Raw genomic sequence first — 24,371 nt, forward strand, 5'->3', positions numbered from 1 at the left:
AGTACAGGAGAAAGAAAAATACTATGCAATTTTATTCAGTGCATTTTGAGGCCCCAAAAGGTATGGCTGTTGGGATGCTTGCAAACCACACTAAAAATGTTGAGTCAGAAACGGGCCTAGAATCCAGACTCTGACTTCCTTCCACAACCCGAAGCCAGTCCCTTTTGTCTCCTGCTCAAACCTAAGTATTAAAGAAGAGGTGCCATTTCTCAGCTTCCACCCCAAAGGGGTTTTCGTAATGGCTCTTGAGAGCTGGAGTGCCTTCTTGCACATGCCGCATCCCACCCCACTTTCCCAGACTTGACTTTGGGAGCCCGACGCCAGCCGTTTTTATTACACAGCCAGTCCGGTTTACCTGTGGGGACATATTGCAGATGCCTGTGGGGAAACGACCCTGGGGACCCTCAGGATGTCCCTGACATTTATTTAACCTGAGTCATAGCATGCAGTTTTCACCACCAAAACGTTCATCAAGTTTGTGGTTTTGTTTTTGTTTTTGTTTTTAACGGATGCTATGGAAATCAGTTTCAAGCAGTCATTGAACAGTCTGGCTTTCCTGTCAGAACTTCAGCAAGGACCTGCTGCCTCTGGCCTTTCATTACTGTGTTTCAGTAGAAAAGGTACAGCAAGCTTGAGAACTAGCTGGGACCCTGAACTCTGAGTGTCGGAAAACTGTAAAACTGAGAGCCCCACGCTTGGACAGGGATTGCCTGCCCACCAGCCCGCAAGTCTCACCTCACCATCTGTACTGTTCAATGAAGCGATTGTCCACCAACATGGTCTGACTGATCCAGAGCCTCTGATCTACTTGGTGAGGTTAATGTTTAAAAAAAAAAAAAAGTAAAGAGTGGCGCCCAATGGGAGCTGAAGGAGAAAATACCTTATCTGTTTGAGGAGAGATGGCAAAAAACTGGAGAGAAAGCAACTCTTGTTTCAATTTCTGAACACATCACTATCGGACCCCCCCACCCCAAGTCTCTCTTTACCTCACAATATGAGAACTATAAACCAAGCCACTCTTGAGGCTAATCCCTAAACTTTGCCTATACGTAACGGGTACATTTCTCTTGGAATAGAGAATTAAATGATTTACTTTATCTTATTATTATCAGGAAAAAATATGAATCAGAGTCATAAGTGGGAAAGCCTAAGTGGGAACAAAGGATATTTTAAATAGTTGTGCTTATAGTTAACTAATACAAACAGGCCATGGGGTATGTCCCATAATGTTGTCAGAGAGGATACTGAAGACTCTGAGCCTTTGCCATGCTGCTCCGGTTATTTCAAGAACTTTAAACCCAGTACGTTACAGGTGTCTCATGTATGGGACCTGATGATGAATCCTCCACATCTACCAGCCTTCTAAGAGAAAACCTGAATTTTACTGGGAGCACTGAACATCTACACAAATAATTCAATAAATGTTGATAACATTTGAAATCAAGGCAATTACATACTGTGTTGAACTTGCTATTATATGATAAAACAAGATACATTATGTCCAGGGGGCAGAGGGCCAAATCCTGGCCACCATGAGGGATTTTGTAGCTCTGGAAAGATTATTTTATTTCTTTCTTTTACTCTGTAGACTAGGAAGTAGACCATCTAACATTTTACTAAGGTTATATTGTTTTCTTTTGACATAAGATTAGGCTTTGGGATTTTTTTTACAAAACAGAGAGGGAGAAAGAAGACTCAGCTTCTCAGCGGGAAAATAGCAAGACAAATTAATGTTACCAAAGTTGCAAGTTATACCAAAATGAAAAGTTTCACAAAGAATATTTGGCCCATGGATTTTAGGAACAATAACCTATTCAAAGATACTGCTCACTCCTGACCACCAAAAGTCAAAGGTTATAGTTTGACTAATAACTTCCAGTTTTATAGTAATAACCAGCATTTATTGAGCACATTCCATAGGCCAGACTCTCCTAAGTGCACTACATACATTAAAGTATTCAGTTCTCACAAAATCCTATTAAGAAGGTGCTGACATTAATACTATTTCATAGATACGGAAGACCATGGGGTTTGGCAAGTTTCACTAACTTGCCAAGACAAGGCACTTGGCTAACGGAGCTAGGAAGACTGATTTAAAGGCTGCACCCTTAACCCCTAACCCAAGTTAACACTTGCTCTCAGTGAAGGCTCAAAATAGGGTATCTCTTACAAAACTAGCCCAGCACAAAAATTATCTCAATATTCTATTCACAAAAGATGACAAGTTTTTAGTTATGTAACAATTTCTGATCTATTTCACTTCTATTCATTAGATGAGGCTCCCTCTTTCAAAAAACATACTTAGCCTAATTGTGGCTAAATTTACCAGTAACAGTTATTTATATCAAAACATAAATGAGAAAAGTGCAAGCCACCTTTTTCCTAGTTCTTTTTAAGAAGTAGCATCTTGGAGGGCATAAGAAGAGATGGGAAGAGGGAAATGGGTGGGAAGAGGAAAGCAGAAAAGGCAAAATACCCACAACCACATGACACATAAGGCAGACCGGTTTGCACCGGTAGACAGGGTGTCTGCATAAATAAGAAATAGTCCACTGGGGGCTCTGTACGGGGAAGGAGGTGCCAAACCCGTAGACAATAATGATACTTGAATGGGGAGCAGAGATCTCCAGAGGAGGCAAAAAGAGATCCAAGAGCCCCGAGGAGGGACTGTGTCCCTGGGAAGCAGAGGAGGCCTCCATGTCAGAAAACCTGCTTGAGAAAAGGCAGGAATAAACCAGGACAAGGAAAGAAAGGAAAGGGACCAGGCCTCAAGAGCTGATTCATCCCCTGAGAGCATGGATCAATTCCGTTTTCGTCGTGAAACAGTTCACTTATTCTGGTTTTTGCTCAATCTCAACGTGCTTACTCCAGAAAGCTAGAACTCAGCCTTTTAAAAGTCTGACTTAATAATAAGAGCCGTAACGGGAGCAGGCCTGGTCTGTACTAGATGCCAGTCCTTCATCTCTGCAGTGGTGTGCTGACGTGCCATCTTGGGGCGAGGCACAGTCCCATGGGAGAAGCATTCCCGCTGTGATTGATTTCAAGGTACCAATGGTTTAACAGTCAGCCTACAAAATCCCCGAGTATTTCACTAGTATTTCTCCACCGTCACAAGATACTTGTCAGTTTTAGTTCTTAAAGACTAAATTACTTGGGGAGCTCTGTGGTAACATTCAAATTATGAAACCATTCCTTTGAGCATTAATCCTGGTATTCTGTGTGATCTCCAGAGTGATTTTTAATCATCTTGCCCTCATTTATCAGTATTAAAATGAAGTTAGCTTTAATCTTAAAGTCGGTATGGAACAACAGATTCTGAATAGCTTAAGCAATCTTGAGGAAGAAGAACAAAGCTGGAGGCATCATATTTCCTGATTTCAAAATATGTTACAAAGCTATAGCAATCAAAACAATTTGGCGCTGGCATTAAAACAGACACATACTCCAGTGGAATAGAATAAAGAGCCCAGAAATAAACCCAAGCATATGCAGTCAAATAATATTTGGCAAGGGTGCCAAGAACACATAATGAAGAAAGGGCATTCCCCTCAATAAATGGTGTCATAAAAACCAGATATCCACTTGCAAAAGAGTATAAAACTGGACTCGTATCTATATTACTCACAAAGTTAACTTGAAATAAATTAAAGACTTATTTAAATAAGGGTTATAACCATAAAATTCCTAAAAACTGTAAGACTTGAAACCACGAAACTCCTAGAAACACAGGGCAAAAGCTCCTACACAGATATCCTGGCAAAGGGATTTTTTTGGGGAGGACACCAAAGACATGGGCAACGAAAGCTTTAATAAACAAGTAGGACTATATCAAACTAAAATGTTTCTGCACAGCAAAGGAAGCCATCAACAAAATGAAAAGGCAACCTACCAAATGGAAGAAAATACTTGCAAACCATGCATTTCATAAGGGGTTAATGTCTAACTTTATAAGGAACACATACAACTCAGTAGCAAGAAAGCAAACAATCTGATTAAAAAATGGGCAGAGCACCTGAATAGACAGTTTTCCAAAGACACACAAACAGCCAGAGTTACCTGAAAAGGTGCTCAGCATCACTCATCATCAGGGAAACACAAATCAAAACCACAATGAGACAGCACCTCACACCCCTTAGAATGGCTAGCATCAACAGGAGAGGGGACAACCAACGCTGAAGAGGGTGTGGGGAAAAGGGAGCCCTTGGTCACGTTAGTGGGAACGTAAATTGGTGCAGTCACTATGGAAAACAGTATGGAGGCACCTCAGAAAATTAAATATACAACTACCATATGATCCAGTAATCCCACTTCTGGGTATAGATTCAAAGGAAGCCAAATCGGTATCTGAAAGAGGTAGCTACACTCCTGGGTTCATTGCAGCATTACGTACAATAGTCAAGATAAAATGATCATCGACAGATGAATGAATAAAGAAAGTGTGTGTGTGTGTGTGTGTGTGTGTGTGTGTGTGTGTGTGATGGAATATTATTCGGCCATAAAAAAAGAAGGAAATCCTGCCATTTATGACCATATGGACAAATCTGGAGAGCATCACACTTCGTGAAATAAGCCAGACGAGGACAAACTAACACCGTGTATGGTATCACTAGACATGTGGAATTCTTTTTAAAAAATGCTCTACTCACTGAAACCATAGAGTAGTTTGGTGATTGCCAGGGGTTAGGGTGGCGAGGAGGAGATGGGGAGGTATCAGAGGGTACAAACTTTCAGTTATAAGATGAGTAAGTTCCGAGAGTCTAACCAACAGCATGTGAGTATAGTTAAAAATACTGTATTATATACTTAAAATTTGCTAAGAGTAGATCTTAAGATCACACCCCCCTCAAAAAAATAAATTAACTGCGAGGCAGTGATTGCTAACTTGACTGTGATAAATACCTCACCATGTATATAAAATCATCAGCTATATATTCTAAATAGATATAATTTTATTTGTCAAGTATACATCAATAAAGCCAGAAAAAAAAAATGGAAGTTAAAAAGCGGAGAGTATTTAAAAATTAAAGTCATTAGCATTATGACATCTCTTTCATTGAGAGACCTGGAAAAAATTTTTTAAATCCCTCAATTTTTAAAATCACACAGTAATTGACTAAAAATAAAGATTCAACTCTCTTCTCATCCCATAAGTTTTGAAGCAAATACGGTGAAGAGTCTTGGGGAATCACTATTAAATTTAAAAATGTTGCTTCCATCAAGGTCCAAGAATGTGTATGATATTAACAAGCAATGGGTTCCAAGTGTGTTTACATTTAAAGATCTTAAAGGGTTTTGTTTTGGGTTTTTGTCTTTTTGTCTGTTTGTTTTCAAAGGGGGAAAACACCCAGGTTTGGAGAAATAATAAAACCAGACCTAGGCCTCAGGAAGCCACTGTAACATCAGCTGCACCAACAAGTGTGATGCTGAACTTGCTAAGTGAGCACCTGGCCTGTGTTCAAAGCCTGTGCGTTGCCTACTGCTTGGGCTTTCTCAGCAATCACGGAGTTCACTAGAAGATGACCCAACGGTGTTACTGTAACATAAAGCACGGTATATGTTAAACTGTGTATGATAAGGTTGGCTTTTGTCCCTTGTTCAATCACCCAGGAATTAATTTAAAAGCATGGCAGGCAGAGAAACAAGTGTAACCTTCAGAGACACCGAACAAAGGAATCCAACTAGATTCACTCATACAAATACAAGGGTAACACCCAGAAACACAAGCCAGAGCTATCCAGAACATTGTAGTCAAGCCCCTTCTCCTTACGCTCTATGGAGCTCAGAGGTGAGAACGTAAAAAAATGAGCATCTGGCTCCCAGGTTCTATCTAAAGGGAACCCTGGACAAGTGACTCACTGTACCTCCACTTAATCATCTGTGAAATGAGAATTTGGATTAGAGTATCTCTAGAGTACCCAAAAAACTCTGAAAGTCAGTGAAAACAATTCAAGTCTAAATGATTTTACTGACAGCCTTGAACTAACATGGGACTAGGGGAGAACTGTTTCAGCTTGGAAATTAGCAAAGGCTCTTGACCTTCCTTGGGAGAAGATATCTGGCACGTCTGACTCAATGTAACTAGATAATTCTAGAAAAAGAAAATGTTATAAAAGCCAAATGGAAGTCATGAAATTGGTTTCAGAATATTCCTTCAACATGAGGATGTTAAGTGTGTATTTCCTTCCTTCTTCAAATGGGCACTACGTGCAGAGTTCTGGGAGGGTGAGCTTTGTGTCCATGAATTGCTTTCCTAAGGCAATTTGGATTCTTCAAAGTGATTGAAAAGGACATTCACAGCCTTAGTCAAAAATAAAGAAGTCACTTAGGCTTTCTTAGTGAAAAAAATCTTGCTTCCCCATCTTAGAATTATATTTTATCATATATAAAATGTCATTGAATGTAAGACACATCATTATCTATTTACCACCAAAGATGGAAAAAAGGTTGCCAATTAAATTGGCATACCATAAATTTCTGGGGTGTTAAAATGCGAAAAAAAAATGTCTTAGAATTGATTGAATACTGCAGCACAAGGCTTTGACACAGCACTCCTAGTATCTTGGACAAAACTATCATCTTCCAAGAGGGATCGTAACTATGCAGGTGAGTCACGAGTCCCATTTGACTCAGCCTTCTCTCTCTACTCTCATTATCTTCATTAAACTTTTTTTTTTTCAAAAAAAGGAAAAATTACTTATCATTTCTACTCAACAGAAATTAAGAAGAAAACAGTTAATGGAGGCTAACTATATATTTCTTGAATACTTTCTGTATTTCTTATTCTGTTCAAGGGCAAAGGGTTGCCACCTTAGACATGTTGTTCTAGGAATGTGTCAAGTATTTCTGGAATGTCTAAGGGCTACCAGTATATATTCTTTTTCCTTATCCCCTATTTTGATACACAGACACCTGGAGCTAGCAGGGATCTCATAAACCATCAAGGCCAAGGCTTCACATTGCAGAGGTAGAAACTGAGCCCTCAAAACGGTGCTACTTAAAGTTGGAGGCAGGATAAGAAAAAGGAGCAACATGTCATCTAAAAGTCAAATGGGCCACTATCACCTGCGAAGAACACACGAATGGTGAGATCCTAGGATGGAGACATGCCCTTCCGTCTAACCCCACCATGAAATACTGGGTCTGTCCTGAAAGTGACCCTCTCTTCCTAGTCCATATCCCCAGATCAACTGCCATCCCACAGCCAATTACTACCCAAGACGTTTTACACTCTACCAGCCGGATTCATCGCCACACTGGATCCCATACCTTCCTCTACCTAGAAAGACTTGTGGTCATCTCAAAAAGAGACTTTTTTTTTTTTTTTGCCAAAATATCCCAAACCAAGATGGTCAATGGGTTAATATTCTTCTCTGAGCTCTTCAATTATGCTGCCTTCTGAGTGAGAGGGCTGGCAGGCAGGGCAACACTGTCAGAGCTGCAAAGAGCTCTGCAGATGTCTCTGTTGTGTTCAGTCAAACTGAAAAGGAGAAAAGATGGCCCTCTGACAACAGACAGCTGTCAATGAGATGGCACGCTCACACTCCCTAGGCCAATGAGCAGCCACGGAGGTGACAAGTGCTTGGCTAATCAGCTTGCCTATAAAATCACAGCCCTTCCCGGGGCTGCTCACACCAGCCCACGGAGTGACAGCATGCAGTCTTCAGCTATCCTGTTCTCAGTCTTGTGCGCGCGCGCGCGTGTGTGTGTGTGTGTGTCTCACTCATTCACCCCGGTGTTATTAGTATTGTTACAAAGGCTCTGGTCAATACAGTGTGTAGAAAGAAAAATTAGACCAAAAGAAACAGAAACAAGAATGGGGAAAGAAATCCCTGCAGCAAAATGACCCAAAAGGAAATGCAGTGACAGGCTAACCTCTTCAGGGCTAGTTTACACTGAGGCTGAATTCTAGCAATACCCTTGTACATCAAGAGAATTACGCGTCAGACGTGAAGAGGCATAATGATCCATCTTTCCCCATCCTCCGTCTTGTCTTTCTCCCCTCTAACCACCAGGGGGCAATTTGGGGATAGCACCTCATAAAGGAAGCTGAAATTCTGAGTTTCAACAAATACTTAAATATTTCTGGGAGGGGAGTGTGTGTGTGTGGCATGAGTTGGAGCGAATCTGAAAGCAGGGCTGAAGGGAGAAACTCAGGGGACCCAGAGAGCAGAAAAGTGAGTTCCCCAAATCTTACATTTATTTTCTTAATTAGCTAACTCTTAAGAAGCTCAAAGATATCCCCTCTGATAATTAAATGCTAAATTCACTAAGGAGCTACCTTATGAGCCTGACAGGTATTTTTACCCGCTGATAATAAAAATACCTCTCTCTCTCTCTCTCTCTCATTCCCTCTCTGCCTCCCCCTCCCTCTCTTTTACTTCTCTTTGGGTTTTAAAAGAGCAGCTGGCTGGAAGCAGAGGGTAAAGGAAGAAAAACAGGGCAGATGACCCAAGTGGATATCGAGTCAGACCTGTGGCTGTCCCCCTGCATTGCAGAAGGCAAGGCACCAGAAGCCCATTATAGAGAAACAGGAATTGTAACAAAATCCAGCCTCACTGAAACTGACCCTGATCCATATCCACCCTGTACCCTGGCCACTTTTATTCAGCTTTTCTTCTTCAGCTATCCCAAAGAAGAGTCCAATCTGCCTGCCACGCCTGAAATAAAACCCCCAAAGTGTTTTCTAAAATAATTTTTAGGGGCGCCTGGGTGGCTCAGTCATTAAGCGTCTGCCTTCGGCTCAGGTCATGATCCCGGGGTCCTGGGATGGAGCCCTGCGTCGTCGGGCTCCCTGCTCAGCGGGAAGCCTGCCTCTCCCTCTGCCACTCTCCCTGCTTGTGTTCCCTCCCTTGCTGTGTCTCTCTCTGTCAAATAAACAAATGGAATCTTAAAAATAATAATAATAATAATTTTTAAAATCACTGAAGCGTGAAAAGGAGAAGTGGAAAGAGTAAATACTGGGACTAGGCGTCCTTCAAGAGTTGACGCAAAGGGGCACCTGGGTGGCTCAGTGGTTTAAGCCTCTGCCTTCGGCTCAGGTCATGATCTCAGGGTCCTGGGATCGAGCCCTGCATCAGGCTCTGCTCAGTGAGGAGCCTATTTCTCCCTCTCTCTCTGCCTGCCTCTCTGCCTACTTGTGACCTCCCTCTCTGTCAAATAAATAAATTAAAAAAAAAAAAAAAAAGAGTCGAGGCAAAAAGACTTCAAGGCTCTTCCAGCTCTGGTTCAGCTCTCCTAGCCTAGGAGGTACGCATGGTTGCCAAAGCCCAGACAACAGGCAGTGGGGCCATTACTGCAGGGTGCCCCAAGTGGCAGACTGTCCTCACGGCTGCAGCCTTCTAGCTCATCTCTGGAACACAAAGCTGTCTTTCTTTGTGAGAAATGTAGGAACCCGTTCAATCTCTGCACTCATGACCTACAAGAAGGAGCCTCACCACACAGAGCCTGAGACCAGTCACCACCCCGACTCCAACACCAACACCTACACCTCTTGAGTCAAACCAGAACAGCAGGCCCCACCTCCTGCCAGCTGTGGGCATCTCAAGAAACTGGGTCCCCTTCCAGAGAATCCCCATTGGCTGGCTTTAATGTCACCAGGATGCCCGGCCAAGCACTGAGTTCCTTGGGATACTCCTGCTCCCTACTCCACACACACTCTCTTAAAGCTGTCTTATCCACATAGACCCTCCTCATGGACACCAGAATATACCAACATCACATAGTCTTGCCACTCCAATCATTTCAAACTCTTTGCCACCGTTCTAGCTAAATGCTAAAATGGGCATTTCTGACTGAATGCTTCTTTTCCTAAAATTAAAAATCCAAGAAGCACAATTGCCATAATTTCTTGGTCGAACATCAATTTGCAGTGTGTTATTTTGTAGCTTTTCCCCAAATCTCATCCGCATTATTTCTAATATTGAATGCGGTCTTTTATTTTTAGTTATGAAAGCAATGCTTACTGTAAAAAAAAAAAACAAAAAACAAAAAAAAAACAATACAGGAGTCTGTCCAGGCAAAAGACCAAGTATTTTGCATACACAAAACCAAGGTCATTCCAGGCCACCCCAGATCGTCCCAGCTTCAGAGCAGCTCCTGAGACGGACATGCCAGTCCTCCTATTTCTTTGACCAGTTGAAACACAGGGAGGGGCCAGCCGTCTGCCATGCAGTCTGCACCGTCCTGGAGCATTCCTGAGGCACTGGGGAGATGCGGATACGTGGAACACGGAGAAGAGCCACATCACAGAGGCTAAAGGGACGCTGGCTTGCCACCTTGTACGTACCCGCCTAGAGCCCCTAATACCCATTTTTATGTTAGAACAGAAGAGGGAAGGAGGCTATCATTTCTACAGAGGACGGAGTTACTACTGAAAAAAGCCTGACCTATAGAAATATTAAGACTGGTGGGAGGTCTGACCACCTTGCCATCTCTCTCAAGTGAAAGAATAGTGCAGGTTCTCATGGAAAGCCTGCCTTTGCTGCTCGGAGTTTCTTTTATCTCTACGTTCATTCCACTTTTTCTTTCTCTTGAGAACATGGCCTGTGTGTGAGCTCTTGCTCGCGGCAAAGGGACCTTCTAGAAATCACATCTATGGAAAATAGAGTATTGACAATCCTGTTCGCCTGGCTCACAGTTTGGTTCTGACCAGAACAATGGGGCCTTATCAGTCCTCTGCGGTGCTGAAGATAGTCAAGACTCTCTCCAGTTCCATTAGGGCTGCCTAGACACCCTATCTTGTGCACTTACTTCCTAGTTATTGTAAAGCTTTTACATATTTAGGGAGCTTTTCCATCAAAATACCCTGGAATGGCTAGAGGCTCAGACACATTAATGATATCTGCACACATGTGCTTTTTATCCAAGTTCACAGCTCCTGGTCATTGAGGGTAAACAGTGTTATCAGTGATTATTATGGATTTAGTCAAATATATTTTATTCCTGTCATTTATGAGCACTTGTGTTGGCTGGTATTTACAATGTCGGGATTCTGTCACTTTGGCAACCTTCTGAGACAACATTTTTCCAATGTTACAGTGACATTTCAAAAACTCAGTATTTACAAGCAAACTACACCCTCTGGCTCTGTGATGGTGCAATTTAGTAGTTGTTGAACAAAGGGATACTCGTCTAGAAATTTCTTCAGGATGTACTTGCAGCTGCTACTGGCTGTTACTTCATGGACTTGGGTAGCCCTGTGTTCTTTGGAAAAAAAAAGGCTACAAAGACATCAAGGAAAAATTTCAGTGTTACTCGCTATTGAAATTTTAACCATTTTGGGTGTGTCTGTAAGAGTGAGGTCTGCTGTGTAACACTGACAAGTTTCTTCACGTCTCTGAGCTTTAGCTTCCCACGGCCATAAAGCGGCAGTAGGTACAAGGTGGCATTTAAGTCCTTTCTAACTCTAACATTCTATCCTTAAGGATTTCAATAATATAAAAACACAAGTTAAACTCCTTATCGTCCTTAGTTTTTTTCATGTCCTAGCTCAAGGTTAAAAGAGAAAGAATCATGTGAAGGAGATGTGAAGAAGCAAATCGTGACCTACTCAGCTCGCCCACTTCTTCCCTGTTCCCTCACAGCCTCTGTCCAGCAAGATGCACCCCCAGAGAATGAAGGAGGAAACATGGCGGTAAGACAGACTTGGTACCACACACCTCACCCCTCAGCTTCAAGGCCTCGCCATGCTTATGTGGATCGGGGTCCTTCCACCATGAAGTAGAGTTACCACCACTGACCGGTAACTAATACTTCAGGAATTATGCATCATATTCCGTACAACTTGCAGTTACTTATGGGAAACATTCAAAATACTCTCTTTCGGGGCTCTCTAAAGACAATGTTCTGGAGATGGAGGTTGCCAGGTTCATCACGCCCTCTTCAGAAAGGCAGTCTTTCTCACTGACAGAGAGAGAGGTCCCAGTGCTCTAAGCTGGATGATACCTAAGTTAACAGTGAAAAGAGAGAAGGAAGCATCTACGAGAAGACTCTGTGGGCTATTTGCTCTGACAAAAAGTGTCACCAGCTTTATCCAGAAATAAAGAAGCGATAGGGAAAATGATAAATCTGGAGCCAAAGGACCTTGTCCCCTAGTCCCATCTCTGCCAGTTGCTATTAATAGTGACAAAATTGCTCTGAGTGTTTCTGTTTTGTTATCAATAAAATGGGGATTAAAAATAGTCCCTACCTCACTGGGATCACTGGCATGATTAATTTAAGACAAGAAATTTGCATGGGAGCGCTTAAACGCAAGTTATCTGCTCTCAGGTTATATAATGTGATATTGTTGTCGGTTCATTTGTTCATTTACTCCTCCATCCACTGACACTTGAGCAAACACTCACTGAGCGTCCTCTGTGAGGCACCAGGGACAGAGATGACAGCCCTGCTCCCTGGGGTCTGGAGGGTGTGACAATTGTCCGGAGAAAGAAGTGGCTGCCTGTGCACAGAAGAGAGCGCCCCGCTCTGGCCCGGGGAGAGCACCCAGGGTCCCTGCAGCAAACAGTGCGTAGCCTGAATCTGGATGAGATAAAACTAATGGAAGGGGGGATATTCCAGGCCAACGGCCCGGCTCTTGTAAAGACAGAGAGAATTATGAAAGAGCCCTTAAGAGAACTACGAACAGCTCGTATGGCTGGAACAGATGTGAGTGAGTGTGAAGGACAAGGCTGGAGGCCAAGACGAGGGCCAGGCTATCAAGAGTCTGTACATGATGCTAAGGATGGGACCCGGAAGCCACAAAGGGAGGCTAAGCAAGGGCACACCGGCATCAAGGTTTTGTGGAGAAAACCACTCGAGCTGCCAGGTGAGGGAGAAGGTGGAGATGGAGGGAAGTAGAGCAGTAGACACGGCAACAGCCATGACTGGGCGTGTGCTGGAGAGGGCTGGAGAGAGAGAGATTTATTCGTACAGGAAGCAAAATCCATGAAATCTGAAAACTGAAGGTTTCTGGGGGTGAGGGACACAGAGCAGTCTCTGATGGCACCCGGAGGTCAGTCACCAAGCCAGCACAGATGCAAGACTAATCTTGAGGGGAAATTCAATTGATAAAATTCAAGGTCAAAAGCACAAAAATACAATCATGCTTTACCCTAGTCCTTTGAAAAATATATGTAAATAAATGTAAGAATATGAACTTGGGAAGTTATGTCTTAGAGGCACCAATAAGATGACTGTACCATTAGTTCAAACCCTCTACCAAGGTAATGATATCATGACCTTTGGGGGGTCAAGCCGGGGGTGGGTGTGTGTTGGGTGCTATTTCATAATAAATGTTTACTGAACACCCAAATGAAGGTATGGTGGAATGTATTATTGTGGAATGTTCCAGAATGTTCTGATTGCTGGCTGAGGTTCTACTGAGCTGATTTAGTATGTCTGCATTCTATTTCTAGAGCATATCTATAAATATCTAGAACACAGATAAAATTATTTGCACCAGGTAACTAAGGGAGACCTATTGACTAGAGCTCCACCGGAGCCTCCAACCTTGACATCTGAGTTTTTGAAGCACCTTAGGAAATTTAAGAGGATAGTATGGTTACCTAGGATACAATGGGATGATGAGCCGCTCTGTAACGAAGTATGAAATAGAGGCGGTCTGGAGTCTAGGAACTATAGGGTGTATGTGTTATCTGCGAAAGGGAATAGGGAACGAGTTCTCCTAGAAATAAATAAATCCAAGAATAACCCCTTCCGCCACATATAAAACCCCAAACTGAAATATTCTTTCCATGGACAAAATGACACACCCAGGACTTGCACTCTGGAAACCAACTCAAGCAAATCTTACTTGGTAACTAAGTGTGAGTAGGTCTGAGAAGAATAGGTCCCCATTCTAGAGTGCTTTCTCTTTGGTTGAGACAGCTAAGTGGAGAAGACACGGAACGACTCTCCTTGAGGGACGATGTCCGAGGAGAGGCAGCTGCTGACACTGCTCTTTGCACGTGTCACTGTCCCCAGCGCGTCTCTTCCCACTGCTGATGTTGTGTTGGACCGCTCACTCTCCACAGGACGGTTCTGAGCCCCAGAGCTGAGTGTGACAAGCACATTGCCCAGTTCGGAACACTGGTAAGAGCTATTTCCACAGAGAGTAATCACCCCCAGGAGAGGGCAGTTCAGTGGACGGGGCCTCGAAGGAGTAGCACGGCCCGATTTAAGTCGTATTCCCCAACCTGTGCATGAGCTTTGTTCAAAAAGTTTGTTTAGAATTTATAATGTATTTTTCTTTTTTCTTTATTAACATAGAATGTATTATTTGTTTCCGGGGTACAGGTCTGTGATTCATCAGTCTTACAATGCATTTTTCTATTTAAAAAACAAACAAACAAACAAACAAACTCACCAAGTTGAAAATCCTTCTAAGATCTTGAATTCTGAGTCTCTTGGGGTTTGGGACCCTACCTGTGAGCAAAGACCCGATCTAGGACTCAGCATTTTTTTTTTTTTTTTTTAATAATCTCCATGTCCAGCATGGGGCCCGAACTCACAACCTGAGAACAAGAGGCTGAATGCCCTACTCACTGAGTCAGCCAGGCATCCCTAGGACTTGGCATTTTATCCCCATTAGACTTTGAATCTCTGTGAACCATGAAAGGGGCAGAAAATACCCTTGTTGATCAGAGACTGAGAATATTCTCACAAGCACAGACAAACCCCAGTGGAACCAAATGACCACTCGTTTTTATTAGTAGTCTTATCAAAAAAGAAAATTCATCATTTAAGTACGCAACTATTTTTAATCCTGACTGGGGATCAATAAGGCTGCTTGATTTTCTTCCTCTGCTATGGCAACAATCACCCACTATTTATCTGTGACTCCTTCCTGTGAAACCATCCACTCTCCAACTGTCATCAGAGGATCTATTTTCCAAGTCTGAGCATCCATGTCTCATTGCTTCAGTCCTTTCAGACACTGCCGTCTGAACAGCACAAAACATTCTTTCTTTCTAAGAAACTATGCAATGAGAAACCTTCACATTCTCCTAAACGGGTATATGGTTTTCTTCCTATTCATATAGTGGGCATCTTGTCTTTGGAATTTTCGCTGATAATAGCAAGCAAGTTTACAAACTTTTCTTCTTGGCTCAATCACTCTACTTGTGTGGCATGATGAATTCATTATGAGTCATTATTGAGGCACCTTACATATCTGTTTTATTCCTGTCTGGATAAAAAATTAATAATGTCTATTTTATAGACATTTATTACTGACCCATTCTTCCAAAAAATGTGAATGTTAAGGTAAGGAACTTAATCTAATCACCTCTATATGCTTTGTATGACCTCCAACCCATTCCCTCTTCATATGATTTCCTTTTCTGCCATTATGGTGATCACAATGATCTCCAAAAAAAAAATTGTAAAAATCTCTTATCAATGTACTAGATGAGTTGAGATTTCGATCCTGATGTTGTAGCCTTTATGTCTGTTTAATAATCACTTAAGAAATAAAGCTACATGCTGGGTCTGTTCCTTTTGACTTTATTTATCCTGCCTTTACTTCAGTGAGGCTCTCGGTGTTTCCTTCATGCAATCTGCATGTTTTTTTTTTTCTTTCTTCTAGGTGAAGAGGAGGGGGAAAATGAAAACAAAGTGAGAAGAGATGAAAGTGACATATTACCAAAGTAGGAGAAAAGCTAGCTTCTTGGCTAAATAAAAATAACATATTTAGCGATTTGTAATATAAGAATAAAATGAACTCACTGGGTCTCAGGAGGTCTGCAATATGATCTTTGCAAAAGGTAGCTTGCCAATTTAATTGAGGTAGGACTTATTTAATTTTTTTACAGGTATAGTTTTCAATAAAACTACATATGCCTATAATACTGCAATGGCAGATGTGTCTCGATTATTAGAGGTGGGCTCAAGGGAATATATATACAATGGATTTTGAAATCTGTAAGCAGCTGTTGTGGGGGGGGCAGGCTGAAATGACGAGGGAGGGCATTGTACCACACACACATGTTCCTTAAGTGTGGCAATGTTCTGTTATTTTACTGCAGGTGTATTACAGAGATGAAATTTAATAACTTACTGTATACAGTACCAATAAAACTGCAAAGATTCAGTGCCCTGCTGTTCATTATCATTGTACAAATGAGCTCGGATTATTCCGTGTGCATGCTCGGTCAAACCGCGACACAAGGGGACCCCACATCTACAGCTCTAGAGAATGGTCACTCTTGAAAACCTCAGTGATAGTCTTCCTAATTACTTTCTTATCACTAAATTGTCGTTCCAACTTCACATAAACGCGGCTTTGAGGGAGGCTACAAATAAGATATATCTAGTTTTTTTTTTTTAAGATTTTATTTATTTGACAGAGGGAGAGATCACAAGTAGGCAGAAAGGTAGGCAGAGAGAGAGGGGGAAGCAGGCTCCCTCCTGAGCAGAGAGCCCGATGCGGGGCTCGATCCCAGGCTGGGATCATGACCTGAGCCAAAGGCAGAGGCTTTAACCCCCTGAGCCACCCAGGCGCCCCTCTAGTATTTTTTTTAAGATGTCATAGAAAGCCTTCACTGGAAGATGCCTTTTGAAAGAAGATGGTAATGAAATCGAGGGGTATATAGACTTCATTAAGTACCATAAGAATTAAACAGTGACAGTATATTCTATTCAAATCTGGGGGAGCGCCAGACTGAAGACACTATCCCACCACAATTCGACTTCTCCCTTTATTACGAACAAAAGTAAGTGCCATACTATGAAAAAAACATTTCGGCATTAGGAATGCTGAAGCAAATGCAACTATGTATCCTTGCGGGGTTTCTTTTCCCAAGAAACTACTTCTGTTAGATAGTAAATAACACACTGAACATAAAAGGTCCATGCTTTAGGAAGCTCAGTTTATCTGTGAGAGACGGTGTATGTAAAGAAATCCACACAAATATCCAGAACACACACACACTTTTTCAAAGGATGAGACTCAATTCTAAGCAGGTTACCCTATCAGGCCCAGCAGCGGACCTGGTATCTATTCCTTTCTAAAGTATTTATGTCTAAAAAGATTATGGGGTTTTGTTGGTATCTTGCAGTGTTCCACTATTTTAACTTGGGGTCTCAGTTTTAAGAGTTTCAGAAGATATCTCCTTAATGATGAAACCATTTCAAGCACAGTCATAGATAAAGGATTTCAAGCACAGTCATAGATAAAGGAATAAATATTTCTGCCATTTAATATGGAAAAGTCTTCACTGACATTGCATTGGGAGTATGCTGCCTTTCTTATGGAAAGAAACTATTGGGCGATCTGGATTTCTACACCAGAGGCAGGTACATTTCAACATGAAATCCATGTCAAAAATAAAAAGATCAATTAAATTCCTAATTGCTAGAGGTCATTAAAAACCCCTGAATACTTTTTATAAGAAAAGAGAAGTTAATCTCAAGATCCTGGTGAAATCTCCATTCAGATACCAGGACTTTACATTTTTTGGTGTTTCATAAATCATCTCAGAGCAATTTCAATTTTTTTAACACACTCACTGTCCTGAACTATTGTCTAAAACTTGCCTATGCTTCTAACACGTAATTGTCATTTCACATGTTTCACAAGCGAGTTAAATGCCATAATCAAAAAATTATGGGGTCACACTTAAGAGATTGCAAAAGGTCTGGTTTCAGAATTTCACTCTATTTAGTTCTTACATTTTTGGAAAAATAATTTGATCCATGAAGAATCCAAATTCTTGTAATAGCAAACCATCTTCTGCCTGCATTGCACAAAAAGCAAGGCCCAAATATAATCTATACATTTTTTAAGAAAGTGTTCATGCTGTTGCTAAAATGTGAATTGGCATATTCTACCCCAGCCTTTTCACAGGGAATCTTTATTGGTTTTAATGAAATTGCACATGCTAATTCTGAGGATGTTACAGAAGGGATCATGCATATAGACACATGTGGTTTATTTAAAAACAATAACAGAAAGAAAAAAAAAAAGTCACACAGTCAGGAGCCATGTGGCCCCCTTCCCCTCGCCTGGCATTCAGAGTTCTAGCACACGCTGAACAGACCTGAGGGAAGCTACCGTTCCAGGCCCCATGTCAGGCCCAGATTCTCCAGTGGGCCTGGAATCTACCAAAAGTGGTTTTCCAGATGGGCTGTAATATGGATCTTTGAGCCTAGAAATCTCATCATGGCTTGGGGTAGCAGGGACCCACACGGGAAGAGCACTGGCTTTAAAATGGGACATTTGAGAGCTCAAAATCTGGCTCTGAAGTTTACCAGGGCTGTGACCTTAGGACTGCTTGCTTTACTTCTCTGGGCTTCGTTTTCTCAAGTATTCAATGAGGACAATAATAATCACCATAGAGGTTTATACCAGCGCCTAATTTTAAGTTCCCAGGCTTCCTCTAGATAGAGCCCAGACTGACATTTAGAAACCCATTCGTTTTGACACCCACTCATCAGTCACATCTGGATTGTGGAAGGACTGGCTGGGGAGGAGCCAGACCCACTATCTCAATGAGCCTCCGTGGAGCAACTCTGAGCAACGCAGCTGCCTCCCAGACTCCAGAGGTCAGCCACGGGTGGTCAGCCTTGGGAGGTCTTTAAGAATAACTCCCAGAGTACAGAGGGGGCAATAGAGAACCTAGAGAAACTCCAGTGTTTATGACAAGATTAATCTAACAACTAGAGATGCAGATTGTCATAAGGTCCCAAATTTCAACAAAAGAATGCTAGAGTTTAATTTGCAAGGAAACATACCTATAATTACCTCCTTCCTCCTGCAATTAAAGCTTTTCTGACCTTTAGCCTGAGCTATAACCTTTGTCCTATCAATACACCTTATGAGATTTGAAGAATGCTTTAATGCTTGCTTCCAGTACCCTTCAGTACCATATCTACTACAAGCATTACTAACATTTACTTGTATATGTATGAAGTACTTAAATTACCAGCGCTAAAATATGAACAATGAAAGGAAGTTTTTACAGAAGAATGTCAGCTATAAATGGAGATGGACTGATGGAGTTTAAAAAAAAAAAAAATCACTAGTTCAAAAGCCGCTAGTAAAAGGAAGCATCATCAGTGTATGCTAAGACCATCAGGTCAAAGACTGTTGAGGAACTGGGATATTTGCCCAGAGCTAATGTATCAACACAAAGATTGTTTACTGATGGCAAAAGGGAAAGGTTTCTTTACAATAGAAAGATGTGGGGGTCTCCACTCTCACCAAGTGATTAAAGTTAGCATCATCAACAGCAACGTAACTTGACATTACATCCCATATGAAGGACACAGCATCATCTACGAAACACTCGGGCCAAAAATGTGCAACATCCACATGAAGAAACCTTTCAACTTAATTTAACAAATTAAACAGCACCACAAAGAAATAATTGACAATTCGAGATGCAAGAATATTTTTCAAGACAACTGGCCTGATTTTATTCTTTAAAGTAAATATCATTTTTTTTAAATTATAGGAATTGTTCTAGTTTAAAAGAAATCATAAAGAGATAATAGAAACCAAATACCATGCATAAATGCAATGACAAGGGGGGGAAAGTTATTGAGGACATTTTCATGGGGGGACAACTTAAGAAATCAGAATACAAATAGGGTATTAGATTAGGAAGCTATCGTTATTTTCTGTAGGGGTGATAACAGTATTTCATTTCAGTGTCTAAGAGTTTATAATTTTAAAAGACACATGCTGAAAAGTCTAGGGGTGAAATCTTATTAGGTCTGACACTTAAAAATGGTTCACTGAAAAATGGGTATATGTAGTTACACACATGAAGCAAATATAACAAATATTAACAACTGTTTAATCTAAGTGGTGGGTTCACTTGACTTTATTATTTTTTTTCAACTTCTCTGAATATTGGAAAATATATTCTACACAAGATTTCTAAAAAAAATTTTAATTAAATAAAGGGAGCTTGGGGCACCTGGGTGGCTCAGTGGGTTAAAGCCTCTGCCTTCGGCTCAGGTCATGATCCCAGGGTCCTGGGATCGAGCCCCGCATCGGGCTCTCTGCTCAGCAGGAAGCCTGCTCCCTCTCTCTCTGCCTGCCTCTCTGCTTGCTTGTGATCTCTGTCTGTCAAATAAATAAAATAATAAAAAAAATAAAATTAAAAAAAAAAATAAAGGGAGCTTGATTGTCTCTGCTGATATCCAGACAGCTACTAGTGGGGGCCTTGAAGGGAAAGTATGTAAGAGCTTCCCTTTGTTTTTCTCCTTAGTACCTAACAGATCACTAGAGGGCCAATAAACACCGATTTACCAATTTGAGGAAAGAATGGTTCCGTTGTCCCCTTTGGTGAGCACCGGGGGTGGCTGTTGGGTGATAGGTTCACCCACAGCAATGCCCCCAAACCAACAAGCTGCTGCCCGAAAAACTGGTCAGGGCAGAATCGCGATGGCCGATACTTAGCACCCTAAGGGCCCTGTGAGATCTGAAGTTGTCACGATTTTAAATACTCTGTCCCACTGTCTTCCCTGGCACACTCAGAAAGGATGGGACTTGATTCTGACCTTTGCTTTCAATGATGTGCCCCCGTAGAAACACAGAACATGTGACTCCCTCGTTGTTTCCTTTCGGAACATTCAGGCCTCGAACAGTGAGACCACTTCCAGGCTGGCAGTCAGCGCCCTGAGGGCGAGGGATGAGTGACTCTCCACCTCTGTGTCCTTCCAGGGCCCACACAGCACCATAGAAGGGCAGATTTCCAAAGGACTTTCTTTGAGAGAACGTGATTTTCTCGTTTTTGTAGGTATGAAAACAGTGCTAAACCTATGGTTCCCATCCATCACCACTTTCCTACTTCCCTCTCTCAAAATGATCCCTAAATGTGATGCGGGGGAAACAGGCATTAGGGTATCACAACGTTCACCCTGCTAGGCATGGAGTACGCAGAGCAAGATAAAGCCAACAAGGTCCCTGCCTCATAGGAGTCTACAGAATCCTGGTGGAAACCAACATTCAACGAACACAAGTAATGGCAAATTCAAGAGGCACGACGAAGGGCACTCAAAGTGCTAAGGCGGGACGCAGACATCGTACGTGAATGGGAGAAGGTCCTGGTTAGAATGCACTGGGCCAGACTGACCCACTGTCCTCCATAAACAAAGTAAATGCCAAATTAAAAAAAAAAAAAAAAAAGACAAGACGTATTTCTGTTTCTATAAGACCTAAGTAGCCATTTTCTGAAGAAGGGACAAAGGATTTCATGCCTTCTCTGCTTCTATCCTTTCCATTTTGACTTCAGATAAGGTAAAGTTAAAGGAGCCCAAAGTTTTAGAATGAAGTCATTTGTAATTCTTTTTGTTTCAAAAATAAAAATAATTAAGAGAAAAAAAGGAATTCTTCAGTGTGCCATTCATTTCAGCACCAACTGTAATGTTTTATTTCAATGAACCCAAAACAACGAGGTTTATGAGCAAGTCCAATTTCCTATAGAGAAGATGCATTTTCTATACAGTTTCAAAGTTTCTGGAATTTAATGAAAGTATCTGAGGGTAAGCCTAATTCTTAAATCCCATCAGTTTTAAGATCTCAGCATCAAATAACTTTATCAGCATAGCCCTATTTGATTACTTGCTGAGAAACAGAAAGAATGTGGATGAGGTTAAAACCTTGGACTTCACTAGGAAAAAACAAGATATGGGCTGGGACATTCAGTTGCAGAATTTTGTGTAAAGACTTCAAGGCATCTTCCTGATTTTCAGTAAATCACGAATTTTCACTGCCTCTTCAATGAAGTACAAATGCAGTATATTTCCATGTCCTGAATAATCAAATTAAGGCAAGAAGTCTAAAAGCTTGTTCAAGGTCAGTGGCAATACCAGCTTTTGGACACATCTCTAAAATAGAGCATATTCCTATAGACCATTCTAGGAAATGATCAAACCTAGCTGCACAGTACAGTCACCTGGGGAATTGTCAGAAAAGCTAAGGCCCAACTCATAGGTTTCTAAATTAATTGGTCTCAGATAGGGCCCAGGTTTCCACACAGTGTACCCCCCCCATACACATACACCCCACACACACCTTGCCCAGGAGATACTAATAATGAAACCACTACTTTAGACCTGGGCTATACCCCCAAAAAAGAAAAGACAAACAATTCCTGATAATCAATCCTAAACTTCCATTTAAGGGGAAAACTTCTGCCTTAATAACAATTAGTTGTGTTGACATCATCATCTCATTCAAAAACAGAAGATCTCGGCAAGATAAAAAAGTTTGTAATCGCCAAACGTCCTCTTCAAAGCAGCAAAAGAGGTCAAAAGCAAATAACATTTTTTATTCTTTTGTCATCTGCAGTAATGTCCATTAGGTATTAGCTATTGGTTATCATATTAAGGTTGGACGATCTTGCGAAAAACTTTATTTCCGCTCATTTTCATTTCTCTCAGACTTTCCATTATAAATTTTATTTTCTCTGCCAGCAAAAGTAGTATGAGGTTGCAATTTGGCAAGAACATGTTAAGCCTGGGTGTGATTTCCGTACCCCAATTTGATTTAAATTAGTTTTGTCATATTTAGTGACAAAAAAAAAAAAGTCCATTTGGTCGCTTTGCTTTGTCTATTGGTTCATTTCCTATACAGTTTCAAAAGTCTGAAAAAGTTACCATGTTTATTTCTGATAATTTTACGTGGAAATGCATTAATGAATTCATATTATCCCTTTATTATTTATAATGAAAACAACTTAATAAAGAACCTGCCAGCTTTTGTACTTTGGCTAAAATATCTGCTTTTTAAAAAAGCCACATGTCTGTTACTATTATTGTTAAATCCTCAAGAGAAACATAATGGAGATAGATATATATATATAGATATATATATATATATGTAAAATACATATATCTTTTAACCGGACGCATTTTTGAAATAACATACATTTCAGAACAATAATTGCTTTCTCCAGGACAGCATTTTGCTACCTGTTGCTTACCACCACTATTTCTCTACACCAAACAAAAGGCTACTGGGACCTGAATAAGCATCTTCACAGGTCACAGGACTCATCCCTCTAAGTCCACAGGATACATCGTTATAATACGATAAAGCTGCTTTTGGAGCTCCTCGGGGCATATCATCTAAAGGATTTCCACGCAGCACCTCTAGAATGTTAGTAAACAGGAGAAACAAAAGCTTCCTCTCCAGGAGAACCACTCACCTTGCCACCCAGTGGGGAATCATTTCAGCTGTGATCTGCTACTTAGACTTGAAGCCCAAGACACCCGAGACTTTGCCTTTCTTTTTGGTTTGCATAGCTGGGGTTGGAGACAGGGAGACTCAAAAAGCAATTCGGCACAAGACAGATAGGCACTGGAAGACACACTGTGGTCTGCTCTATTCTCAAATTTCACGGAAAGCAGAAATTCATAATATGGGCACTTTTCCTCTCCAGCCCCTATTTTCTCAGTCAGGGAATTTCCGAAATTTTGCTCTTTTATTTATCCTGAAGTGATCACACTGTTTATGGATACCGCGGAGACCAGGCTAAGCACAGAGATAGTTCTTGCAACACTCACGACCATGAAGCAGAAATAAGAAAGAGAGAAATTCTCCACACTCCACAGCTACATTATGAAGACTTTTTAAGAAAAGCATATGCAGTCATACTCCGATAGAAAGCAGAATTTTCCTGGACACGAATGTCTCAGAAGGAGCCTCCCGAGGCCCAGAAATGCAGCCATCGCACACCAGTCCGTCCACCTCCCCTCTCCCCTCTGCCCCTTCCACTTCTCACCTTGTGTTTGCCAAAAAAACAACTTCAGTTTCACCCGAGGGAAGTATTTCCCACAAACCGAGGGAGGGTCTGCGTCCCCGCACATACACAGACAGACTCACGCGGTCTGGATGATGCTTTAACAAGTTAAGGGGCCTCGCGCTTACTCAGCAGAGGAAATCTTTGTGTCTGTGAGGAATCACGCCAATTCCTATTAGTAAGAAAGGATACAGGGGCGAGGAAGCCTATTCTCTCGTTGACCAGAAAAAGAGGCAAAAACAGAGACCTCTGCCATGACCATCTGCAAAAAGGAAGGATGTTGTCAACTTTCTTCTCCCCAAAACTCTAATGACCTCTGCCTTGACCCTCAGAAACCAGATACACAGGAACCGGCCCTTCTGCAGGAATTGGGAGCTTTACACTAGAGACTCGGCACCGAGAGGCTTGTCGCCTGAGCTATCTGCCCCGAACATTTGCACTCACATTCCAAAGATGTTTCCGTTGTGCTGGAATGGCTGTGAATTTCTTTCCTGCGGAATTCTTTCCAAACAAACTGCTAGGAACTGTCCTGTGCAGCCCGTGTGGCAGGAGCTCTTACCCAAGCACCGCTTCCCCTCATTGCAACCAAGCTTTCAGATGCTGAATAGGACGGAAGGGGTGGCTGGGTCAGAGGAGGCA

The 24,371-nt window shown here is 41.7% G+C and overlaps 1 protein-coding gene across 19 annotated transcripts in view; it reads right to left on the minus strand.

The window, feature by feature from the left end:
• The window catches only part of TCF4 (transcription factor 4), a 349,439-nt gene that overhangs the window by 147,879 nt on the left and 177,189 nt on the right, over nucleotides 1-24,371 (minus strand). For 2 of the 19 annotated variants that reach the window (XM_046024552.1, XM_046024550.1), the window contains exon 1: nucleotides 23,715-23,944. The exons of 15 other annotated variants lie outside the window; for them this stretch is intronic. The gene's annotated coding sequence lies outside the window, so the exon portion shown is untranslated. Of the gene's footprint in view, nucleotides 1-23,138; nucleotides 23,155-23,714; nucleotides 23,945-24,176; nucleotides 24,196-24,371 lie in introns of those variants that run through there. 2 more of the 19 variants (XM_046024551.1, XM_046024554.1) reach the window with 2 other exon arrangements.

Source organism: Meles meles, chromosome 12 (genome assembly GCF_922984935.1).
Source record: "Meles meles chromosome 12, mMelMel3.1 paternal haplotype, whole genome shotgun sequence".
NCBI lineage: Eukaryota > Metazoa > Chordata > Mammalia > Carnivora > Mustelidae > Meles > Meles meles.